The sequence below is a fragment of the Falco naumanni genome, chromosome 3 (assembly GCF_017639655.2).
Source record: "Falco naumanni isolate bFalNau1 chromosome 3, bFalNau1.pat, whole genome shotgun sequence".
NCBI classification, from domain to species: domain Eukaryota; kingdom Metazoa; phylum Chordata; class Aves; order Falconiformes; family Falconidae; genus Falco; species Falco naumanni.
In genome coordinates this window covers 13040943-13061249 of record NC_054056.1, presented here as the reverse complement: position 1 = coordinate 13061249, position 20307 = coordinate 13040943, and the positions used below count along the sequence as shown (strand labels likewise).

General features: G+C 53.6%; 1 protein-coding gene across 4 annotated transcripts in view; it reads right to left on the bottom strand.

Annotated features, from left to right (window-relative positions):
* The window catches only part of EPHB2 (EPH receptor B2), a 129626-nt gene that overhangs the window by 48394 nt on the left and 60925 nt on the right, over nt 1-20307 (bottom strand). The window lies entirely within an intron of this gene.

Sequence of the window (20307 nt, the reverse complement as noted above, 5' to 3'; positions counted from 1 at the left end):
CTTTGCATTTAATATCCCCGGTGGGATAGTTCTTCCACTAAGTTACGCATCATCATCATCATCATCATCTTTATTATTATTATTGTTATTATTATTATCATTGTTAATTTTTATTGTTTATATTATTATTATTATTATTATTATTATTATTATTATTATTATTATTATTATTATTATTATTATTATTATTATTATTATTCCATGCAAATGTTTTGCACCCGTTTTATCCTGCAGCACAGAGCCCCGTGGTACAATTCTGCGCTGCATGAAGAATCCGCTGCCGGCTGCTTTGAAGCCGCCGGCTGCTGCTTCATTTGATGCAATCGCACACTTGCACTGGCAGCGAACACTCCATCGCCACCCACATTCCCCGTGACCCCTAGGGTCGCACAAACAGACAAGCTGCATGATGCAAGTTTGTGCGACAACATGTAACAATAATAAATTGGTTTTATAAATTGCATATATGTTGTTTGTATAAATTGTAAATAACAACATGCACTATTTTATTCTCTGCTCTTTCCGCATAATTAGCAATGTCTGGATTATTAGTTAACCACCAGTGTATCAACTGGATTATTAGAGCCCCGAGGCTTTGTTCCTGAGAGACAACAAGCCAACTCACAGCCCAGCATCTCTGTGCAGGTGTACGTGAAATTGGGTTGTTTTCTCCCATTTCCATCACCTCACGTCTATAGAATCCCAATTGCCTCCTCATTTCCCGGCCACGCCGTCTCCTAAGGACCTTTTGCAACCCTCCACAGCCAGTCTCTCTCCATCACTCCATATCACAAGAAAATTGTCACTTCTGCCACGACTTCTGCGTGCTGGCGTCCACCTCCACCGGGGCTCGGCCACCTAAGCCACTCGCAGATGAAGAAGATGCTCCATCAGCAACAGCTGCTCAAAAACGCGCGTCTTCAGCCCGGCAGGGTGGGCGAGGGTGGCACGGGGGTGCCTGGTGCCTGCAGCAGATGGGTGCTGAAGGCTGGACCGGAGCGTTGAAACACAGTATTAACAGATACGGCACAGGTGGCTAAAAATACCCCTGCAGAGCTTTAAACACCAGAAAGTCCTTCCAAGTCAGGGGATCACCGATGCCGAAGGAAAAGCTCAGCTCTAAGCGTTTCTCGGCGAGGTTCTTGGGGATTGCTCTTGGTTGCGACTTTCCGCCGCTGCTAATTCTTGTGCAGCGTGAAAAGCCTGGGGGGTGGCAGGTGGTTTCTGCACTGAAACGAGTTAAACAAACTTCTACTTTAGTTGGCTGCCAAGGCTTTCAGGAATGAGGCAGATCAGAAAAACAGCCTGGGAAAAACATACACTCGGGGTTGCTGTAATAAAGAGCTATTGCTGAGAAGTATCTTTTTTTTTTTTTTTTTTTTTTTTTTTTAATTCCAGTTTTCACCTCCCTTCCTTCAAAATTACCTTGAGTTTCCAATGGGAAAAGCTCTACAGAAAAATACCGTCAGCCTCCCCGCTTGCAAAGCCCCTCCTGCCTCCTACAGTCAAAGGACCTGTTGAAAAACTGCTTTCTCCACGCGTTCCCAGATCTTCCCACCCTTGCTGTCCCCTCCCCCCCACGTGTTTGACTCCATTTCTGACCCTATTCCCAGCATGTCCCTCAGTACAAACCCCTCTCCGAGGGTGTTAGGCTGTTGGGAGAGGTGATGGCTGCGTTCTCCATTACAGAGGAGTGATGGTGGCTCTGAAGCTGAAACGATAACAGGGTCCCCAAACTAATACCAATTTTTGAAATATGATAACATCAACAGACAAAATTGCTCTAGTCTGACACCCAGGGTGAAATACAGGGTCATTTGATCAAAGACGTTCTAAGACGTGAGCCTCTTTCACCTTCTTGAGGGCTTCTTTTAAAAATAACAACTTTCCTAAACGCCTTCTGCATCAAGATAAAGATACATAAAAAAAAAAAAAAAAAAAGAAAAAAAGCCTATGCTGTGGAGATTTAGTCACGGGTCCTGAGAGATAAAAAAATTCCCCAGGTTTGGCCCGGCACAAGCTGACGGCTGCAATTAAGATACTTCTGCATGTGCTGCTCCTAAAGCAGGGCAAAAATTGGGGGTTGAACGACTGTTCACCAAAAATAACAAGCTGGGATGCTAAAACTCTTTGCATGTGCCACCAAAATGCGGCCAGAAGTTTTGGCAACTTTCTTCCTCCCCAGGAGGTCCTGCACACTGACATGGGATAAAATAATCCTGGAAAAGCAGAACTTCTCCGAAGATAGATGTTCTGAAAGCATGTTGAAAGACAGGAAAAAAACACTGACATTTGATGCAAAGTTGTTTGTGTGGGTGTTGTTTTTTTTTTTTTTCCTCGAGTAATGACAACCTCCAGAAGTAAAATAAATGAACATTGTGTTCAAAAATGTTTTGTTCCCTCCAGGTCTTCCTCTGGGTGAGAAAACAGCTTTTAATTTGGAATCCACCCAATTTCTTGTTTCCAGAGTAAACAGCAAATCAAAACTCAATCTTCACACAGGGGCGAGCCCTCCTCCTGTTTGAACAGCACGGATGTTCTCGCCGCTGGCTGGAAGACACGAGGACACCCCAGTTTTCTGGTGACAGCAGCTTCGGGACATGCTGCTTCCCCTTAGGCTTGCAACGAGGGCAGGGGAAGAGCATCCCTAGAAACTCCTGCTTGGAATTGAAACGGCGAAAGCACACAAATTTCTACTTGATCAGAGCATCCTTCATCCCAGGAGGGCGATTACTGTGACAGCGGCTCTGCCCCACCACTGAAGCAGGAGCTGTTGCGGCTTCCCATGTGGTGGGTTCCCACATCTCCAGCACCAGTCAGAGGATGCTAATAGGGGTTCACGGGAAACATATGGACCTTTAATTGCCTCACTGCTGCAGGTAGGCATGGATGGCTGCCTCGCGAGGGTACAGCTCAGAGCCAGCAGCGGGTTTGCTATGAGTACCGGTTGCAGGGCTCTCCAACAAGGCTGGAAACACCTGAGCACCACCACGTGTCCTCGTGTCCCATCAACCCACTCCCAGGGCACAGAAAGATGGTCATGCCCAGGAAGGCATGTGCTTTGGGAAGGGAATGCCATGGAGAAGGACCCCTGAGGGGTCCCTGCCGTCCCCTGCAGGAGGACTGTGGCAGGGATCTGGGAGGGGAGGACAATCCTCCAGCATCTGCTGCTGGAGGCAGCACCCAGGCTCCCAGCCCCCTGCCCTGGGGCAGCTCGGTGGAGAAGGGCATCCTGCAGCTCATCCTGAAGGAAAAGTCCCCAGCCAAACGTGCAGGAGGGGCCGCAGAGGGGTTCCCCGTTTGTTGGCCCTGTGTCCTACTGCTGCTCTCTAACCAACTTTTTAATTAATGCAGTGTGAGCTGAGCAGGCTCCAGCCAGGCTCCTCTGCCTCCAAAACTGCCCTGGCCTCCCCAGCCCACCCCGGACCATTCTGCAAACATCCCTCTCGTGCAATAAAAATTTCCAAAATGGCACTTTCAGCCCGTGCTAATGGCTCTGAGGAAGGGTCCTCCTTGGCTCCCTTTGCCTGGCTTTGTTTCTCCTGGCAGCAAAGGCTCCTTCCACTCGAGCGAGGCGTTTTTAACAGCTGATGGGAAACAGGCAGCGCTGGCTCTGTCAGGATCCGCCAGGAGTCTGAAATCCCCAGCCTTATCGCCCAGCTGCCTCCCGTCTCCCCGCGGGGCCGGAGGCAGGGGGCAGGCAGGCTGGCTCCACACCCCCAGACCGGCAGCATCCCCATCCCCGGTGCTGCAGGACCCCAGAGCTGGTCGCTTTGGCCACCTCCTGCCTCTCACCCTTCCCAGTGCTTTTGGGAGCCCTCTCCCACAGCCCCCCCTTCCTCCTGCTGGCATCCCCATGACCCTGCAACCCCCAAGCAAGCTTCTAGCATCCTTGGCCATGCACCACGGGATGGCTTCGCTGGACCCCACGCCAAAGAGGTGTCAGCAATTTGTTATGGTGACCAGAGAAAACAATGTCCTGGGCCATGTCAGGAGTGTGGCCAACACACTGAGGGAGGTGTCTTCCCCCGCCAGGCCCTGGGGATGCTGCTGGAGCTAGTTTGGGGTTGTCCAGTTCAAGGACAATATGGAAGAACAGGGGAAGGTCACCGAGATGGCCAGCCGTGGGGCACAGGGCATACGGGGAGAGGTGGGAAGAGCTGGGATGGCTTAACTGGGTGTATCTGGCTGAGCCCCACAGCACCCTCAAAGTGCTGTGCCTGTGCTGGCAGCAGGAAGGGGATGACAAGGCGCTGGTGTGTGCTTGCACAGCACCCAGGCTGCCCCTCCAACCTCCCCCCTGCAGTAGGCTGGGGGGGGGCAAGGTCTTGGGAGGGGACACAGCCAGGACAGCTGACCTAAAGTGACCAGCGGGATATCCCACGCCATCCGATGCCTGCTCAGATAGAAAAGCTAAGAGAAAGGAGGAGGAAGGGGGGGCATTTGTTATTTATGGCATTTGTCTTCCAGAGCAAGTGCTATGCATGCTGAAGCCCTGCTTCCCGGGAAGGGGCTGAACATCACCACTAATGGGAAGTAGAGAAGAGCATCTTCTGTTTTCCTTCGCTTCTGCGCATGTGACTTTTGCTGTTGCTTCATTAAACTCCCTGTATCTTGACCCGCAAGGGTTTGTTTTTTCCATCTTATTTTCTTGCTCCCTTGTTCTGCTGAGGTGGGGAGTGATAGAGCGGCTTGGTGGGCACCTGGTGTCCAGCCAAGGTCAACCCACCACACCGAGGCATGGTGGTGGGGGTGGATCTAACTGCAGCTATCTGGGGGCAGAAGACAGACCCAAATATTCTCAGGGTGCCAGACTCTGTACAAGGGACAAGGCCCACAAGTTCAGAGTGGACATTAGGAAAAGCTCCTTCTCCAAAGGATGGTGCAGCCCTGGGACAGGTGACAGAGGGGTGGCGGATCTCCTTCCTTGGGGGAGATGCAGAGAAATGCCATGGCTGCAAGGGGGAGGTCGGACCCCAGAGCCTCCTCCACCAGCACTTCCAGCTCTCTGCTGTTCGTGGTCTGTGTGGGTATTTATGATGTTGCCCTGTGCAGAAGACTATTATCTCCAACCAGCTCTGAATTTAGCCCTTTATCAACCATGCAACGAGGTGGGCGTCGTGTCGACATTGTCACTTTTCCTGTATTCTTCCCCATTCCGCCCCTCGTGCCTTGAGCTTTTGTTTTGCGTTCTGCACCCAAGGGGATGTCGCTTTGACTCACCTGCAAAAGTCACCCATTCTCTGGTTCTCCGGGTCCCCAGGCCCTCACACGGTGGTGTCTGTCACCTTAGCCAAAGGCTGGCCTCCGGACAACCCCAAGGAGCAATGCTGCCCACTGCCTTTGATCTGTTTATGCTTCTACCACGGCCCCTCCCCAGCCTGGATGTTTTGGTGCTGGTGGGACGAGCACTCAATCCTGCTTTGCCAGGCTGCAGCGCGGGAGGCAGGTGGGAACACCCCAGCCCCTTCAACTCGGCGCTGGAATTGCCTGCTGGCTCTGAAAGAGGGAATATCTTGGACCTCTCTAGGTGTCAGCTCTCTGCACTCATCCTTCCTGGGGCCACACAGGTCCTCCACTCTCCTTCCTGATAAATTTAATTAGCAGGCTACACTGCTACCTCATACTTGAGATAAGCAATTAATCCCACTGCCAGGTGCTGTCACCGCCAGCAACTCTGACAGCATTTGGAGAGCAGAGGATGGAAATACAAAAAGGAAAACAGGGTTAAGTGACATTAACTGAAGGGGAACGTGGTGCTCAGCCGACTCCTGTGATATGGGTTAAAGAGTTGTCAATAAGGGAAGAAGTCACAATGCAAATGTTCCTGTTTAACCACGTCATTCTCCCTCCACAGGACAGAAACAGAAGCAGATGGCACAGGCCTGCAAAAGCATCCTCCCATTGCTAGCGGCTTTCAGACAGGTCCCCGCGCCACCGACGGCACCAGCAACTCAAGGAGATCCGCTGGGTCACACCACCCCCAGGCACCGCCACTCCAGCCTCACAGCTGGAGGTGCCAGGACTTCAAAACCCACATCTCCCACCACAGCGCTCCCCAGGCCACCTCATCTGCCTCCCAGCTTCAGCCCAGGGCTCCTCCAGACACCATCCCCTTGGAAATGTTCCTGGCAAGGACTTCCAGACGGCACCTGCCTGCCTGCAGCTCACCACCGCCTGCCTGATGGAAGAGGTTACATCTTCTCATCATCATCCTCACCCACCCCTCCAGCTGGTCCACGGGCAGGCGCAGCCAGGCAGCACAGGGCTGTGACAGGACCTCAGTACCGGAGTGTCACAGAGGTTTGGAGAGGACTAGGCAGGGAAGGTGATGCCCTGTTTTGGGAGCTGCCTGAAAAAAGCACGTTGGAAAGTCCTGCAAGGTAACCTTCTAGCTGGGCTGTCCTCAGCCCAGCCACCCAAACAGCTCCAAAGACCAGGAAAACCGCATGGCTCAGAGGTTCAGCTTTTTGGACACCACGAGACAAACCGATCGCCATCACGACACACCGACTGCTGCACACGCCAGGCAGTTACAGACCCCTGCTCTCCTGCAAGAGCATCACCACCCTGCTAAGCACCACCTTAGGCAGGGAACAGCCTCATCCAAAGCCTTGCAGCCCCCTCTCGGTGCCCACGCAGCAGCAGGGCTGAGCCCTCACCTGGGAGAGGCTTTCATGCCGGGGGCTTGCCGGCAAATCCCTCCTGCGGCTTCCACAGGGTTCGCAAGGTCATCTCCCCACCAGCACCGCTCAGAAGTTCAAGCATCTGGTGAGACCCCCGCACCTGTGGGCATGCACACCTGCAAGCCCCCCCACCCCCCACCCCCCGCCGACCTGCTCTGGGCGGCACATCCATCAGCGGTGACGGGATTCAGCTGTCAGTGAGAAACGTCCGGAATTTCTTACCTGCCTGGTCAGCCTGGTTCAGCCTCCCCAGCCTGCTCTTAAAGAGAAATGGGAAGCTTTACGTCCCTGCCTGAGCACGGATGCTGTCAGCATCCTCACAGTACGGATGCTGAGGACCATAACCCAGTATTTCTCCTGCTAGAGCCAGTGGACAGCCAAGGGCAGAGGACTTCCCCATCCAAAGGAGCCATGGAGCTGTATGCTCATCCCACTGCTGCAGACCACAGGTGACTGCAGCCCCAAAGGGACAGTTTGCAGCTCACTTCCAGAGGCCAGCATCCCTGGGTGAAGCTGAATATGACCACAGATCAGGAGCACAGCTCTGATGCCAGCAGATGCTTTGGACCTCCTCATTCCTGCAGGCACCCAAAGAGCACTCTAGGATGTACCTCCAAGCCCAAGCTCAGCAGCCTGCAGTGCTCTCCTGAAGCTTGACATCCACCATTCTGGGATGCTGGAGCAATCCCAGCCCCAGCACTCAGGGTGATCAGGATGCTGCCAGCTCCCGCACAATTTCAACCCCTAAACCTTTTCTCAGCAGCTTGGCACGCACGGAAGGACCTAGAACTTCAGGTGCTGGGAAACTGCCTTGCCCCAGGAGCCCCGGGGTGACTCACAGGGAGCGATGCCCGCCTGTGCCAGGCGAGGTGCCGAGCCATGAGGTTAGTTCTGTGGAGTGACATGCCAGCAGATCCACCAAATGTCACCGTCATCTTACTCAGCCTCTTGTTTTCTTCTGGTGCAGAGGGCGGACTGATGCGTTTTCCAGCCTCTGACTGCAAGACTGCAGGGGTGGATTATTTTTTTTTTGGTTGTTTTGATTTAGAATCCTTACAACACAATCATATATTTTATTCTGATATTTTAAAAAATGCTTTTCAGGCAAGCAGCCTGCCCTTTTTCTATAAATGCAAACACTGCAGCGCTACATACTGAAAGAGCGGTTGTTTAAAAGGTAAGGCAGCTTTCTCCAAGTGGTGTCCAGAAGAATTTAGGACTTTCACATCTCGTTACTTTGTTTGGTCTTGTTTAAATGTTTCCCAAAGCTTCTGCCTGGGAGAGCTCTGCCTCGGGAGCGTGGTATGTTAACCATTACGGGAACCGCTCCCAACCTTTTAACGCAGGGAAAGGAGCAAACCAAGCAAGCAAGTGGTGACATCAAAGTTGCTCTGATGGAAAATCCCTAATCCTATAAACCCTTCCTGCTTTAATTGGTGTTAAAACAAAGATAATCTTATCTCAGCCCTATAAAAGAAGGGATAGGATGTACTCTCTAAAAGCCTCTCTAAAAGCCCTCATAAACCTGACAAACGTTCTCTGTTTTGAGCCCGAGGAGAATGAATGGCTTTAATCCTAAAGGAAACAGGGAAGTAAAAAGGGAGCTTTTCCTGGACAAGGGCCCTTCAAGTGGTCTCCCCAGCCCCCTTGTCCTGGTGCAAATCCTGAGTTGCACCCCCAGTGCCACGGATCTGCTGGAGATGGCATGCACATCCACCTGGACCCAGCAGAGAGGGTCAGGGGTCCAGAGCTGCCAGGGACCCTCCAACGCCTGCACGGCTCCAGGAGGACCAGAGCCAGCGTCAGGCCCCCGAGTGCCTTGTGCCTCCACCTCCAGCGGCTCCAAGTGCGTCTGTGGCTGCTCCGTGCTCTGGTCTGTGAGCTGCCTGTCTGCCCAGCTCCCTTATCTCAGGTGGCGGAGGAGCAGGGTCAGGGGCGCAGAGTCGGAGATGGGGTCTCTGAAGGACACCCCGACCTGACCCAGCAGCCCACCCCGACAGCCAGAGTGCAGAAGTGCTGATGGCGTTATTCCCAAACTGCTCTGCCCTCACTTCCCAGAGCAGGGGGACCAGCTCCCTCCCAGCCCACGCTCTCCTCCCCATCCCCAGCGGGCCAGCAGGCACCCCACGGACCCCCTTCCTTCCCAAAGCAGCTTTCCCAGGGCACAGGCAGCTTTCCCAGGTGGAGGTGGAGGTGGCCAGGAAAACTTGGAGTGGGCATGTTTAATCATTACGTTTTAATGCTGCTTAGCACCCAGTTTAGACAAGTTTAAAACATGCCAGCTGGGGAAGTGCCAGCAGCCGCTTTCCAGATGACAACATTGTTCTTTGTCAGGACTAGGTGCTGAGTGGAGCTGGCATAAGGGCTGATTAAATATGGTTAGTTATGGTGGTTTAAATCACTGGGGGTGTAGTTGCACAGTAACTTTCCTTCACAGCCTGCAGCCAGCAGAGAAGCTGTAGGCAGGCAGCACCGCATGGAAGGTCACACACTGCCCGGGGCGGTTGCACGCTGTCCACCTCCACTTTGCAAAACACCCTGAAGTCTGCTTATGTACTCACGGAGGGCAGAACTGAAGGAGAACCAGCCTTCCTCCAAAACAAGCTCCCAAGTGCTCTACTGCCTGGGAGATCTACATGGAGCGCTGCTCCAGTTTGGGGCTCCCCAGTGCAAGGAAGATACTGGAGCAGCTCCAGGGGAGGCCACCAGGATGGCTCAGGGCTGGAGCATATGGTGGGTAAGGAGAGGCTGAGGGTTGGACGTGAGCCTGCAGAAGAGAGGGCAAAGGACAGAGCTTACTGCTGCCTTCAGCGACCCAGCGAGAGTAAGGACGATGGAGCCAGACCCTCAGAGGCAAGAGAAGGCTCAAGGTGGGAAATTCCAGCTTGACACACAGAGAATCCACCATGAGGGAGGTCAAGAACTCAGAGAGCTACAGGGATCTACATCCTTGGAGACAGTCAAAGCCTCTCCCAAGAGACTGACATGCTTTCTTGTCATTCTAGCTGCCTATCACCAACAGAGCTTCACTTCCCAAGCTTCTGGATGCCCAGCTTGCCCCCTGCTCAATGGGCCACCCCCTCCTGGCTGCACAGCGGAGGTTACGCACACGTGCTGCTGGCCTGAAGGCAAAAAAGAGCCACTTACACCAGGAGAGCAAAGGTCAATAGGAGCAGCCTGGGGGGGGGGGGGGGGGGGGGGGGGGAATAAAAATCACTTTTTCACTTCGCTTAAAATTCACGGACTTTGCTACATCCATCAATAGTTGGAAGCAACAGTCCCCTTCTGCGGAGTCCCTTGGTGCTGTCAGCATACGCGCCTCACGGACCACAGAGCCAGCCGATGACTCCAGCTCTGTTTCCCAAGCCCATCTGTCCCTGCCACCTCTGATTCTGTCACAACGCAGCAGGCACACGCTCCCGGCCCTCCACAACATCCAGGCTTCTGCAAGGGCTGAGCTGAAGCCGCTTCACCTGGCAATGAGCGACCACAGCAACGCGGTGCGATGGACTCTGGACCACTGGGTTTGGAGCCTGGGGAGGGAACTGCAAGAAGAAACCACAGTTGCCGAAAAGCTGGGGGGCTGCTGAACCCCCCTGCTCCAGAGGAGAGGAGGGAATTACCGAAGTTTCTAAGATGTCCAGCCCTGCGGAGGCAACGCCAGCTTTAAGCCAGGTTGGAGAAAGAGCGTGGGGACAGCAAGGCTGACCATGAGCCACCTCCTAGAAAGGGGCACGGCTGGAGCATTGCTGCCACTGCGTCCCGGCTCACGTATACAGTCTGGCTCTCTGCAGCATCACTTAGGAGTAGCCAGCGTGCTAGCTGAGCACTGCTGATGAAATAAAACACACAAAACATCGCAATCGTAAAGGTTCACAATGGGGAGAGAAGGGTTTTTGTAAACACAACCACCTGAATGCTAGAAATTTGGGAAACAGCAGGAAGAAAGCCATCTGAGCAGCCCCCTCCGCACCCTCCCCAGCCCCCAAGCTCTCATGTGTGTATGCGTGAACCTGGCATTTGCAGCACACAACCACGTGCCACTTTCCCCCCATACACACGGGACAGCCAGGACCAGGCAGCGCTGGCTCCTGCAGTGACAGGTAGCTGTGCGTGCCAGGCTGTCGCTGCGTGACCCATCAGCAGGACAGCAGGAAGCAGGAAGAAAGATACAAGCAGAGCAAACAAAACCTCTCTAGAAGAGCTCGTCTTTCCCCTTTTTTGATAGTTTGTTTTGGGTTTTTTTTGAAAACGTGGATGGCTGCGCGGTATCATGCCCTGCTGGCATTTCCACTGTGTTCCTGAATGCCCAGGACCTGATGTGACCATCCAGGGTGCTGCCTGTTCACAGCCTTGTTTGCAGGCCAACCTGTCCCATGGCATCACCCACCCAGGGCACAGTAAGATCTGAACCTGACTCTGCTACAGCTTCTCCCCAGACGTGTTCAACCTTTTTTTCTGCTGACACGAGCCAGGTACTCAGCGGCTGGGCAGAGAGCGCAGACGCCCAAGGAAGGAAGCGACGGCTCTGTAATCAACACATGCATTTTTGACAGAGAGCAGGGAACATGGCGCGGGGCTGTACAATGAAGTACGAGTACAGAAAACTACCAAACCCCCAACTCCTTCCAAAGAGCAGGTCTGACCATCCTGCATGCTGAGAAACAGCAGCAGGGCCATGCCAAGGTCACCACGTGCCAGGGATGTGCACGTAAGGTGAGTTAAACTAGAGATTTTATACATTATTTTCTAGGAAATCTTTTATAAAGCCTCCTCATTTTGCACAGCTGTAATGACCTCTGCAGTTCATGACTGAATAAATACCCGGGAGCAATTTCGACCTTGGGTGTTCCCTCTACACTCAAGGCATCGATCTGGTAGCGGTGTTTGTGCAGTACCGAGGGTTGGGGGGGATCAACATCAGAAAGAGAAGGCTGAACCCTGGGTCCCTTGGCTCTCATTTTACTGATGACTTTCTCCGAAAGGATTCTCTGATGAGGGAAAAGCAGCAGCAAACAATTATCTGTCTATATCCACCAGGAACAGTGTTGTACGGCAGGACCGGAGAGCCAAGCGTGTGCTGTCGGAAAGCACGGGTGAGACGAAGCGGTTTTCAGCAGCTCACAATCCCCTTTATTTGGCTGGGGTTTGCCTGCATCTATCAAAACGCACCTTCCACACCTGAACAAGCTTTCTTCCACCAGATTTCAGACTTCCATACTCCCAGATTTTCATACCCCCACTGGAAAGCAGAGAGGCCTCGGGAAGGCATCGCAAGCAACCTGAGACGGAAAAACCGTGACGTTGCTCAAGCGCAAGGTTGGGAGCACGCTGGCTGGTTTCAGCTGCGTGAAAGCTGAACTCAGTTCCTGCCTCGGTGCATTTAAAAGCAACTCTCAATAAATCAGGGGTCTTCCCCAGCTTCCCAGGCTGCCAGGGCTCTCCCACCACGCTCCAGGGCTTCTTGCCAGCACCAGGCATGTGGCACAAGCGCTGAACAGGTTCCCAGAGATGGCACCAAGGACAGAAAGTACAAATAAAGCACTGGGAATAACAAACAAAATTGCCTCAAAAGAAGTTCTTGTTGCCCCCAGGAAAATGCAATTCGTAATTCGTATTTTTCAGTAAAAATTAATTCTGGCCAAGAAATTACAATGAAGGAGTAAAAATGCATCTTAAAAAGTCACAAACTATCAGCAGTGGCTTTACAGCACAAAACACAAGCAGTTGATAAGAGCAGATAAATTGAGCAGTGGAAAAAACAGAAGATTAACAGCAACAAGACAGAAATCAAGAGTCCAAGAGAAATGAGGCCATAGTAAAGATATGTTCCTGCCCCCCAAATATGGCAAAATTGTCCGTTGTGACACAGACACAAAGGCATATGTAACAACGCAGTGTAGGCATAGAGAAGGATTGCTTCATAACCAACACTTGCTTAAAATTTTCCATTCCCCCTGAAAGTAAGAAGCAGATCAGCAACTGGCTCCCAACAGGATTAGATAACTTGTACCCAAGAGCTTTAAGAGTCAAGACAAGGAAAATTCTGTGATGCAAGTGCTGGTGTTTATGGAATCAGCCACCGTGAGACCATTGCAGGGGACCAGCCACGCCGATAACGCTGCGGCATACGATTATCAAGGGTAAGAAATGCTTAGCTCTCTTGGCCAAGATTTTGGCACCACTACCAGGGGTAAAAAGTGGAAGAAATAGCATCAAATAAAGTACTCTGATATATTTTCTTTGCATTGTGGGGTTTCATTGGTTTACTGGCCACTTTGCAGAGTGGGATCAGAGATGCTCAGTGTGCCAGTGAGGCTGAGCATCCTCTCAGCCCCATTCTGCAAAAAGTGGTCCTTGGCACCACATGCCACATAGAAGAGAAAAAAAAAGCTGAAAAGCAGAGAAGTTGCTGCAGAGGATGGGCTGAGTGCAGCAGCCCAGCACGAAGCTGCGGCAACGGATCAGTGAGATCCTCAGGCAGAGGAGGCAGAAAGCGCCCAACACATCGGGTCAGACTTGGACATGATGCGAGATGCTTGGGCAGCGTGGTACACCTACCAGTGTCCTGGTCCCTCAGCAGCTGTATAAAAATATAGATAAATCTGGGCTTCTTAATCCACAGACTGCCCAACCACTGAGCTCGTGTGGCTGTGAGGAGTCCCAAAAGCCCTCCTCCAAGGACCTGCGCTGCATGTCCCCAAGGTGACCACTCCTGAAGCTCACAGCGTGGCCACGGCTGACACAAGGATTTCCTCAGCCTGCAGAGCAGACAGGGAAAGCAACCACCCTTGCCTAGGTGGAAAGCAGCTGGGTTGTGGGGAGCAGGGGATGGTGGTTGGAGAAGGGTTTTCGTCAAAGCATGAGGCACCTGGAGCAGTTCCAGCCAGGGCTGGGAGCAGGGCAGATGGCAGAGCCCTCACTAATCCAGGCGGACAAGCCAAGCCCAGGACCATGTATCAAACTGGGACTCTGCCAAGCACCAACTCCCGCTTTACCATGGCCCCCTGAAAAGGTCCTGTGGGGAGACGTTCGTGTCTGAGGAGATTTGTGCCCTGCCTGGAGCAGAGAGGGGAAAGCAGAGCTGGGCTGGAGCACGGGCTGCACATCCCAGCCCATTCCTGCCGCAGCCCTCACTAATGGGGTGCAAAACCCTAAACTGCCTCCCGCTGACACGTCTGCATCCTTCATCCTAGCAGGGCATCTGCCGCAGCGCTGGGATGTTAACAAGGAATTGCCTTTAGGGCTGCATGAGCAAAACTTGAGCTGCCATGCTCCTCGAGGGGAGGTCTGTGTCTTCTCCGGCTCCTTTTGGCTCCATCGCAATCCAGAGACTGGTTTTCCATGGAAAGGCAATGTTGGGCACAAGGGCACGCAGACCAACCGTGGTCAGCTTCCAGGGCAGAGCTCTGCTTGGCAGGGCAAGGACCAACAGACCCTCTGGTGCAAGCAGCAGCTCTGTCGGGACTAAATACAAGCTCCTCACAACATCTCCAGGATGCTAAGGCTCTTGCTGCCTGGTGACTCCTCCTCCTCTCTCTGTGTGGTACCTCTCCCTGCTGCTTTTGTTCCTGTGATTCCATCTGCTCCCATGGGAAACCATTATTAAGTGTCTCCCCAGCTTGTTGTCTGCCCATCCTCTCACACACGGATCTCAGCATCCCTCACACTCATCACGGCAGGCCATGGAGCTTGCTCATCTCCCATGCTGGGGACCAGCACCCTCCTGCTGGCCCAGCTGCCCAGCTCTGGGGGCTCTGCCTCGTCTAGCGCAGGGGATGTCCCCTGTCGGAAGGACCTACCAAGGAGGAAAGACCTCAGTGGCTGCTCTGAACTGGAAGCTCCTGGTACGGAAATGCCTGAAGCCAAATGAAGAGGCACCCAGTAGCAGGAGGGCCATGGGCTCTCCAAACCTGGTGGCCAAGCAAGGACCAGTGCATCCCTGGGTATGGACTATTCCCAAGGAGACCTCACACAACGGAAGAGCATCCCTGTTTATGGACAATTCCCAAGGAGACCTCACACAACGGGAGCGCATCCCTGGTTATGGAAACTCCCAAGGAGACCTCACACAACAGGAGTGCATCCCTGGTTATGGACAATTCCCAAGGAGACCTCACACAACGGAAGAGCATCCCTCGTTATGGACAATTCCCAAGGAGATCTCACACAACGGGAGTGCATCCCTGGTTATGGACAATTCCCAAGGAGTCCTCACACAACAGGAGTGCATCCCTGGTTATGGAAACTCCCAAGGAGACCTCACACAACGGGAGTGCATCCCTGGTTATGGACAATTCCCAAGGAGACCTCACACAACGGGAGTGTGTCCCTGGTTATGGACAATTCCCAAGGAGACCTCACACAACGGGAGTGTATCCCTGGTTATGGACAATTCCCAAGGAGACCTCACACAACGGGAGCGCATCCCTGGTTATGGACAATTCCAGGCAATGAACAATAAACCCGAGCAGGCACAGACACCACGGCTAACCCCACGCTCTCCCCCTGCACCAAAAGAGGGAAGGGATGGCACCTTGCGATGCCATAAAACACGCTCGATGCAGGAAAAGCAGCAGCATGAAAGAGCACGAGGGAAGCGAACGGCGTGACTCACAGCTTGCCTGCAGTCCCCGTCCAGCCAGCACAGCCAGTCTGGGAGGTGGCAACACGCCGGGGGACCCTTGGGCTGGGGTCCTGCAGCAGCGGTTACGCATCCCTGGGAAAGCACAAGCAGGTGCTGCACAGCAGCCTTGCTTCTCCCCTGTGCTAGGGTGCCCAGCTGGCCACTAATGCCCTCCCAGTCCGCCCCAGTACAGACAGTACCATGGTACTGGAATCCAGATGCTCACAGGACTGCTCTCTCTGATCTAAAGCTGAAAATTAAATTAAAACCGCGACAGGGACAGTTAATTAAAGCAGATTAGTGCGAGACTAATTAGGGACGCTGACACTGCAACCATCAAGCCCTGCGATGTTAATTAGCTGTTCATTAATGTCAGCTCCCTGTTCAGTACAGCAATATGAACTGCCTATCTCCTGGGCTTCATGCATAGCAGAGCACACAGCACCACTCGGTCGCCTCCTCTGAGGACACACCCAGCCTGCCGTCACCTCCCAGCAGAGCCACCGTCACCACCAGCAGCGAGAGCCTCGCCACCACCACCAGTGAGACCATCACCACCAACAATAACAACAGCCAGACCTTCAACGCAGCACAAAGGCACAGCCACCACCAACAGCCAGACCCTCACCACCACCAACAGCCAGACCTCACCACCACCATCACCAGCCAGACCCTCACCACCACCATCAGTCAGACCCTCACCACCACCAACAGCCAGACCCTCATCACCACCACCAGTGAGATCTTCACCACCACCACCAGTCAGATCTTCACCTCTACTCAGCACAAAGGCACGGCCACCACCAACAGCCAGACCCTCACCACCACCATCACCAGCCAGACCCTCACCACCACCATCAGCCAGACCGTCACCAACACCAACAGCCAGACCCTCATCACCACCACCAGTGAGATCTTCACCACCACCACCAGTGAGATCTTCACCTCTACTCAGCACAAAGGCACGGCCACCACCAACAGCCAGACCCTCACCACCACCATCAGTCAGACCCTCACCACCACCACCAGTGAGATCTTCACCACCACCACCAGTGAGATCTTCACCTCCACCCAGCACAAAGACACGGCCACCACCAACAGCCAGACCCTCACCACCACCGTCACTAGCCAGATCCTCACCACCGTCACCAGCCAGACCCTCACCACCAGCACCAGTGAGATCTTCACCTCCACCCAGTACAAAGGCACGGCCACCACCAACAGCCAGACCCTCGCCACCACCAAGAGCCAGACAGATGGTGCTCTAGGAAGCACACACGGGGCTGTAGGTAGTACACATGGGTTGTAGGCAGCACACATGGGTTGTAGGCAGCACACATGGGTTGTAGGCAGCACACATGGGTTGTAGGGAGCACACACAGGCATCCAGGGAGCACAGAGGGGGCTGCAGGGAGCCCCCCAGTGGCTCTGGGGCTGGCCCCATTCAGTAGCATGGTGTGAGCTGCAGGTACCGTGCACAGACCCCCACCTTGATCCTTAGACAATGCTCCCCCCTGTTCCCTACAGATGCCTGGCTTCAGCCCAGCCACGGGACCTGCCTGCCCCACACATCCCCCGGTGGGGTCTTAGGGACAGGCGAGTCCTCCTGCATTTGGGGATGGCCACAGCGGTGAGCGCAGAGCCGTCACCCCGAGGAAATGCTTCTGCAAGGGAGCAGCTCCCCAGCGCATCGCAGCTGCTAGGCTGAACCAGCCCGAAAAACTATGCCTGCTCCTCAAACACGGCCACATTTCCCACCACACGAGCCTGCACCGACTCCCTCCAGAACCGAGCTGCATTCTCACATCCTGCCCTGGAAAACAAGCAAGGATGCTCCAGCCTTCTCCTTTAAGCTGTATCTTGCCCCAGCTCTGCCAGGGCCTCTTTGTACGATGCATCCATCACCTTTAGCCAGCTCTGGAGAAAAAAACCGTTTCGCATCTCTGGTGCAAGCTGGTGATGGGGTGGAAGCTAAGTGAGGATGTCCTAATGGGAAGCAATCAGACTCCACTGCTCCTCCTCCCCCAGAGCATATTTAGAGCTTTCAGAAGGAAACAAAACTTGTTTATCTTAACGCTAATCAATTTATAGCAATCAAAATAAAACCCATTAGGAGCCATTCCCCATTTGAATTTCAAAGACGTTTCTGACCCCAGGAGGCTCTGAGCTGATTGATTAGAAATTTCTGACACTAATGTATGTCTTCGAAGGGTCCAGTGTGGCTTTAATTCCTCTCTCCTGAGACACTGATCATATGTTAACATCTGTCAGCCCCTTCCTGCACTTAGGGGAGGGGAAATTCATGAGCATACTGAGTTGCATGGCACAGCTGGGGAGAAGGCAGCATTTGCTGGCTTAAACAGCTTCCAGAAATCCCTTGGGGTAAATCATTTGCATGATCCTTTTCTCCTTGGGCAAAAAAAAAAAAGCTGGAGTGCACCAAGAAATAAAAGGCACTGAGGCAGAGCGGAGGCAGCAGGTGGAGGAGTTGGAGCTTAGGGCTGGGATTTGGGCTTTCGCATCCCAACTTTGCCCCCCACTCTTTGTGTCCCTGGGCAAGCCCACTCCCTGCTCCGTGGGGACACAAACAGCAAAGAAAGATTATTTTTATTTGCAGTTGGAGACACGTAGGGAGGAGACTTCATCTGTCAAGACGGAGCATGCTTGGTCCATCAGCGTTTTGTATCATGGTGAAGACTACATCTGCCGCCAGTTGAGGACAGAGTGAAGGCACAGAAACCACCGGTCGTGTCATGGGGTCCTGCACGGCTGGGGGACACGAGCTGCGTGTGCAGGTCCAGACGATGCCCTACGAGACGTGCTGCCTTGAGGGCATCACCCCTGGTGACCACAGATCCAGTTGCTGGAGCTGGACAACCACGGCTGGGCAAGAAAGTGCATTTTTTGGCAGGAAGGCTGAAATAATTGACCCAGAGATGGAGGGATTCTCCCCATTTGTTGCCACATATTATTTTTTTTTTTTTGTCCCATGCAAGAAAGCTGAGGGTGGCCAAAGGCGTTTAGGCTGAGCGTATATGCATGGTCACCTGCCACCTGCATGGGGGCAATCGATGAGGGCACAGCATGGGAACAGCGTAATCCCTTGCATGATCTTCCATCTGTACAAAGAGAAGGGGTGGAGAAGGGGTGGGAGGAGAGGGGGTAAAGCTGTCCATGCAAAGGGGACGCAGTGAACCCAGTGGGCAGCGGGCTCCCTGCTGCCTCTGCCTCCCCCCCTGCATCATGCCCTCCCCAGTGTGGCGTTCCCTCTGTGGTGTTCCCAAGCGAGATCAACTGCCTCTCACTCTCAGCAGATTAAAGCAATTAATCTAGTTAAGGAAAGCAAAGCAGCCCGGCCGAGCTGCTCTCCCCTGCAGCAGGGTGGTGGGTCACCGGCAGCAAAGCTCTGCACCACTGCCCAGCACCCGGACCTCCCGCTGAGGATGCTGAGCTCCTGCTGCAGCAACCCGGCGTGCAAGGCTGGGGCTTTCACCCCCACAATGGGTGTGCAAGGCGAGCAGGCGTGCAAGGATGCCCCTGGGACCTAGCAGGAGCCTTCGGCCTCTGCCCCCACCTCCTCTGGGAGGCAATCAGCCGGGTTAGTCATGCCAGCCCCAAGCGAAGGCTGCTGAATCTGCAGGACATGGAAAATGGGTCAGCCGGTGTGAAGCTCCCCGGGAGGGAGAGGGATGCAGTGGGAGGGTTTGGTGGGGGTGTCTCAGGATGCTCCGGTGGATGCTGCGGTCTTGTCTCAGGGCGAGGCATTACAGAGCGCACATGCAGAGGATGCCGCGCTGGAGACTTGCCGTCCTTCAGGCCCTTCTGCAACCCAGGTGGCAGGGGAAGGGGAGTCTCCGCCGCTGACACCGGCGAGAGGAACTGCTGCCTGCCAGGCTCACGCACGCAGCCATTGCAAAAGTTTCACGCCCCTTTGAACACCTTCCTCCTTCCCTACCAGTACCTCCAGTTGGTGTCCAATGGTGTCCAATGCCCACGATGCTGGCAAGGGACAGGAGGCACGGGAAGGGCTGCTGGCAGCACCTGCACAACCATCCCCTCAGTGGGTGCTGCCTGCAGGGACCAGGGACACTGCTCACCCCTCACAGGCACTGTGGGGGCTTTTCAGCCCCCCTGGGCTGGCTGCTCCCTCCACAGCCTTGCATGGATCTGGGGGCTCTGGGCTGAGGGTCCGCCGCATCATCCAAGTGCCCTTTGATGAACCTGATGGTTGCTCCTCAGCCCAGCAACCAACCATCTTCTTTTACACACTCCAAAACGTGGAGAAGTCCCTCTTATCTCATTAGCCTGCTCTAGTGGTTAATCACTTAGAACACAGGCCTAATTTTTTTAATTTGTCTAGCTCAGTTTAACCCCACCAGTTCTTGTTATCCCTTTCTTTGCCAGCCTAAAAAGCCCTTTAGAGGTTGGTGCTTCCTCTTGGTAATCATCTCAACTTTCAATATTCTTTTTGAGAAACTACTGAGCTCTTTCAGTCCCTTGTGGAAGGGCATTTCCCATGGCTCTTGGGACCACGTTTGTGTTTCTCTGCAGCACCCTCCAGGTTTCTTTTCCATATCCCTCTTGAACCGTGGACAGCAGGGTGATCTGCTCAGGTGAAGGCATTTTTCTGACCTCAGCCTACGGGACAGTAACATTTCACATTTAACTTCATATGAGATGCAGCTTAGCACAACTTCCCTCAACTCCTCACTTACTGCTCATGGCTTCACAGGTTTTATCAGTAGAGACTTTCAAATCCCTGCTGGATGCAGTTACAGCAGGTCTAGGTCTGGGTGCTGCTGACTCGTGGTGGGGTCTCCTGTCCCCCCATGCTATCCTGAGGAACGTATTTGGATCCCAAACTGGCTTCAGCACTGTACCATGTTTCTCTATCCATCTCCAGTGCAGCAGTGGTGCTCAAGTCAAGCTGGCTCCACGGTCCTGGCACATGATTTTTCAAGGCAAGCCAGCAGGGCTGGTGGGAAGGGACCTCTG